Source organism: Salvelinus fontinalis, chromosome 11, assembly GCF_029448725.1.
Source record: "Salvelinus fontinalis isolate EN_2023a chromosome 11, ASM2944872v1, whole genome shotgun sequence".
Taxonomy (NCBI): domain Eukaryota; kingdom Metazoa; phylum Chordata; class Actinopteri; order Salmoniformes; family Salmonidae; genus Salvelinus; species Salvelinus fontinalis.
Window position 1 is genome coordinate 33,265,985 of NC_074675.1, and position 6,000 is coordinate 33,271,984.

A 6,000-nucleotide genomic window follows, 5' to 3' on the forward strand; every position below is an offset into this window, starting at 1 on the left:
TTAGATCATACTAGAAGGGCTGCAGTAATATGGACCTACGGGTAACTGCCAAAATAAAGGAAACACTAACATAAAGTATCTTAATAGGGAATTGAGCCACCACAAGCCGCCAGAACAGCTTCAATGCGCCTTGTCTGGAACTCTTTTAGAGGGATACGACACCATTCTTCCACGAGAAATTCTATAATTTGGGGGTTTTCTCAGGCGCCACTCCAGAATCTTCCATAAGTGTTCAATTGGGTTGAGACCTGGTAACTGAGACACACACACACACACACACTCACACACCCTTTAAACCCTCTATGCTCCTTTGAGACCCCTCTTTCAAAGTCACTGAGATCTCTTCTTCTAGCCATGGTACGAAGAATAATGAGCAACTGTGCATTTTCTTATATGACACTAAGCATGATGGGATGTTTTAATTGCTTAATGAACTCAGGAACCACACCTGTGTGAAAGCACCTACTTTAAACATACCTTGTATTCCTCATTTACTCAAGTGTTTCCTTTATTTTGGCAGTTACCTGTACATCATACTAGAACTGCAGAAATGCAGACGCACATAATTCTAGAGCTGCAGAAATATAGACACCCACCATACTAGAGCTGTGCTGGACCAAGCAAACCCTAACACGCTAACATGTGACAAATAACATTTGATTTGATCAACCTAAACAAAAACGGACATCCGTTTGATGCAATGAGCTGGGATGGGATAGTAGGAAAAATTTGAGAGTGCGACCAAAACAGTACCCCTTTTCACATCTCTATGTTAAGAAAACGTCTTGGAAAACACTTATGAAACAAACATGCTATTCTTATCCAGCTGTGAATGACGAAGGCATGAGTCCTTTTCCCTTGAGGTCCATTATACTGATGTGGGTGACACAGGACAAATGCCCTGGCATGCATCACCATGATTATTAGGACACGCAAGGAAAATGAAATTAACATCTCTTATTGGAAAAGTAACAGGTCCTTACCTGTTTCAGTCTGTTGTCTTCCGTTTTGTGCCTTATGAACAAGACCCAGATCGGCATCACAATAATGTCTGCATCACAAGCAAGCAAATGCAGCAACAGACTAACAAGACTGAATAGCTGATGATGACGCTGTTGCACTGAACTCATCAACACTCTTACCTTCCCATAAATCTATCTGTCACTCACTCCGGTAAGAGAGTTAGCCAATCCACACAGATCTAGGATCAGCTTAACCTCCCCCACTCCTAACCTTAACCGTTAGGGTGGAAAAACACAGAACTTCTCTCAGATCAGTGTGTAGGCAATACATGAGGAACTTCAACCAACAATTTTTTTAATTTAACTAGGCAAGTCAGTTAAGAACATATTCTTATTTACAATGACAGCCTACCGGGGAACAGTGGGTTAACTGCCTTGTTCAGGGGCAGAACGACAGATTTTTTCCTTATCAGCTCAGGGATTTGATCTAGCAACATTTCGGTTACTGGCCCAACGCTCTAGCCACTAGGCTACCTGCCCGCCCCAAAATATATGTGTGTGTGTGTGTGGTTGTGTTGTCAAGCCTTTATAAACTGCATGGTCTGTACTCAGTCCTGTGTGGGTATAGAGGGCACCCCAGCGAGTCTGAATAAATTAACTTTTGGGTTAAGAGGGACGGGAGGGAGGGGGGTTGGGGGGGGGGTTGATGAATGTGATGGGGGAGGGGGGGGGGATCAAATGAGTGTGTATAGAGCATACAGGGTGTGTGTGTGCTGTGGCCACGTGTGTGTGCATGTGTGTGTATAGAAGGAATGAGGGGTGAATGGATAAAAAGGAGAGCGGATGCAGAGGGGTGGGGGTAGGGGGGGGGGGGGGGGTTGTGCGTGGGTGGGGGGGGGGTGCCTCAAACTTTTAATGGTACCTCCTAAGTGTGTAATTCTTTTATGGGCCTGATAGTAAAAGACATGACATTTAAAGGCAAAAATGAATGACTTTTTAATGTGGCATGAACACAACCAGTCATGATGTTTTCATCTGATTGTCAAACAAATCACTTCAAAAAGCAGGCTACCTGTGCATATTCGTCCACTCCAAAATAATTCCAGCATGACATATAAGTGGGGGTCTTCGTTTCATTTAGAATAAGCTTTCATTTTCATGCCCAGGTAAATTGCATTTCAAACAAAAGGGAGAATGTTTAAATTAGCATTCTTTAGAGACTCCCCAAAGTTTGACTGTTGTTGCATTTAGAGAAGAGACCCCCACCCCACCTGTAATTCGCACACTGATCCCTGTGATATAAAAATTGCATACGTACTTGATTTGTTGGATATTCAATAATTATTTACTTAACTATTAGTAAGACATTTCGGTCCTAGTAGTGTCTGTGTTTTTATGGTCTCCACCCTAGTTCCCTGCAGCTAATCTGGGTGTATGGTCACTAGAGATGGCTTGAGCTGACAGATGCGTTAAAGACTGCATTCCATAGGCAAGATGTGGTCGGTGTAACCGAGATAGAGATAGCCAGGAGGAGTTTAGAACAATTCCTCATCATCTCTAAATCATCCTTGCATCTGGGAAACTAACCCAGGGAGGGGTTAAGACCACTTCCCCGTGCAGATAACGACAGGATGAACCCAGAGTGGCTTATGATGCTCCTTGGTCTGCATGAAGTGGTTGAACCAACCACGATGAAGCATTCTTAGAGTCAGCTACATACAGGACTCTGCATTTGTGTAAGGGTTAGGTTACTCAGTCCAACACTCAAGAGTGGGGGGTCGACCAGCCTCATTATTGTAATAATTAATCCATATTAAATTAAGAGGATTGTTTGAAAAAAGTGACCAAGTTTCTCTCAGTACTGAATTTACACGACAGCCCTTCATGATAAAACATAGAACTGCTCGAGCGGGACAATGGTGCCCCCCCCCCCCCCCCCCCCCCCCCCCCCTGCCGCCGCACCAGCGCCTATACGCTCATTAATCTCACAGGTTGTGTGCCAAATGGCAACCTTTTCCTTATGTATTTCCCTCCTTTTGACCAGAACCCTACAGACCCTAGTCAAAAGTAGTGCACTACATAGGGAACAGGGTGTCATGTGGGACGCACAGCAAGTCCTTCGTGCATGTCCTTTGAAAATGCTGCGACACTCACTTACTTCACTCCATCCCAAATCTATCTAGAGTGAGACACAGAGAGACAGTGAAAGAGAGAGAGCGAGAGAGCGAGAGACAGACCAGAAATCAAAGAGTAGGATAAGAAAGAGAGAATTGTCTGTATATCTATAAAAGGTTGGACAGTTTGCAAGCCTTGATGCCCTGAATCTGTCCTACTCAATGTTGTGCATTCCGATCTTTCTCCCTCATCAACTGTCTCTTGATACATTTAATCATGAGTACACAGTCATGTCTCCCTTCTTTCATTCCCGAATTCCAAACTGCCAAGTGGAATCAGATCACAAAGTATGCATGCATTCCCTCTTCATTCCCGAAGAGAGGAGCAAAAATGCGAGCGCACGCACACGCGCTCTTTGGCGCACGGCACGCGCACTATATGGGCAGGTTAGAAGGTTAGAAGAGCAGGTTGGTTAGAAGTCTCACTCCATCTCCCACAGCTCCTCGTGCCGAATGTGAGCGAGTTTCCCAACCCAGACGGAATGTGGAGAAATAGAACAGGCTTTGAATAAATCACGACCCAACGGCTCATACGGGGCACGGTGGAACTGTCACAGGCTGGGAAATAACCATGGCCTAGAATATACCTATAATATACCTATACCTATAATTACAGGAATTGCTGTTATAGCTAAATTCTGATAAATAGTCTATAACCTAAATTGCGCCGCACGTGCACCAACGTTTAGAGAACCTAAGAATTCTAGATGTCACGACTCTGTCCAAGCACGTGCTGTACGTACACATACCGGAGGCGCGCGCACCGCTCAGCAGCTCCCTCACTGGTGCCATAGCTTTGCGGCCGCAGATGCATATTTATGCAACATAGCCTATGTTGTGAATAAAGGAATTGTTCATCGTAGCTTGTCATCTCCTGCCCCCTAAATCCCCCGCTTCCATCCGCCCACACACATCATCTATCTGTCCTTTATGCCTAAATGTATGCGACTCCTTTTCCAGGGGCTTTCAGCATTCCACACTGACTGCAACTGCATAGCCTATCTTTGGATCTCGCCTAACAAATTAATATATCGCAAAAGTGATGCCGAAGGGTGATATCTGATAAACATATGTTTGTTATCTTTATTGTTACATATTACTATATTTATTTATTATATTCGGCTGAGGGTGATCGTGGTGACAGCGCCAGGATTGCATCCTCAACGGTGATTGGATGAATCTTTGATCATGTCCATATTCGATTAGATAGGCTATCGGCATCATTCATCCGCATTGCCTATACTATAGTACATACAGACAGACACACAATTCCATAATGCTATAGGCCCACAGTAGACTATAAAACCTGCATTGTAGCCTATGGACTAGTTTCGGGGTAGTCTATACATCGTTTCATTGCTTTATCATTACCATCCCCTCCGCTGTAACTCAGTCTCTCGGGTAAATTCCTTAAATTTGGCCACACAAAATGGCCGATTAGAATAGGATGGGGATAGTGGAATAATCGGGTCTGAATATGAGAAAAGGTTTAGGTAGGCTAGAGAGACAAGATAGAAAGGCAATGCAGAATACCCGATCACACGTAGCCTATAAGGTGCCTTCTATGAAAACATAATTTGGCCTAGAAATAAAATATTATTTAAAATATGACAACAACTATAACAAAATCATAATGATCGATCATGGATGGATACCGTTATCGTGACTGATCGATAATCTTGACTATTCTCACCAATGTGCTCCAAATGTCTGCCACTGCCGGTGAAATGTATTAATTCCCTCTTACCGTTAGTGAAGCCCGGAGGTCTCGTGCAAGTGTTGTCGGTAACGGCAGGTGTATTGCCAGGTGCAAGAGGTGGATGGATGGTTACAGCGGCTACTGTTCAAATTCAGGATAAAATACAAATTCTCCCAGCCACCGGCTCGAGTTTTCAATATAAGAGATTACCGTTTAGGCCCCGCCCACAAACCCTGCATGCTCGGCTCTCTCTCCTCATAGTAGGCTAGGCTATCCTAACCCCTGCCTACCATCATCACCAAAATATCCCCCACCCAGCCACCCATCGATCTCTCTCTCTCTCTCTCTCTCTCTCTCTCTCTCTCTCTCTCTCTCTCTCTCTCTCTCTCTCTCTCTCTCTCTCTCTCTCTCTCTCTCTCTCTCTCTCTCTCTCTCTCTCTCTCTCTCTCTCTCTCTCTCTCTCTCTCTCTCAATTCAATTCAATTCAATTGACTTTATTGACATGGTAGGTTCGTTATTACTTACATTGTCAAAGTATACATATCGAAAAATAAAAATCAAATATATATGTATATATATACAAAATATATATATATTTATATATAAATAAATGGTGGGACCAACAGCAATAATAACAGTAGTAGTGGACATGGGATTACCATTAACAACAACAACAATATTAATCAGAACAACAATAAATTAAAGCAACAGTAGTAGACCAGTGTCAATATGACTTGAGAAGACATATGACCTGGTATGAAAGACAAAACAAAACTAAGCTAAATGGGAAATATTATCAATATTACTTTGCATTTTTCACTGGCTGTCCCTCAGGTTGTGGCAGGAGGACACATATTTGGCTGCCAAAACTGCACATTTTGGCTTTTCACCCAATAAATATTTGATTTTTTCTTCATCTTTTATAGTTTCAAATTCTTTGTATTGAGTTATAATTTTGGGAAAGAAAAATGCTCTTAGGTCTGAGTATTTGTCACAGTGTAGTAGGAAATGCACCTCTGTCTCTACCTCTCCTCTGGAGCAGAGTGAGCACAGCCTGTCCTCTCTGGGCAGCCAGGTTTGTCTGTGACGACCGGTCTCTATAGCCAGACGGTGCTCACTGAGTCTGTACCTAGTCAATGTTTTCCTCAGTTTTCTATCAGTCACA

General features: G+C 43.3%; 1 protein-coding gene across 1 annotated transcript in view; it reads right to left on the minus strand.

Annotated features, from left to right (window-relative positions):
• The window catches only part of nat16 (N-acetyltransferase 16), a 28,719-nt gene extending 23,578 nt beyond the window's left edge, over positions 1-5,141 (minus strand). Inside the window, exon 1 of the mRNA XM_055938473.1 lies at positions 4,884-5,141. The gene's annotated coding sequence lies outside the window, so the exon portion shown is untranslated. The remainder of the gene's footprint in view (positions 1-4,883) is intronic.
• Between the last annotated feature and the right edge of the window lie 859 nt (positions 5,142-6,000).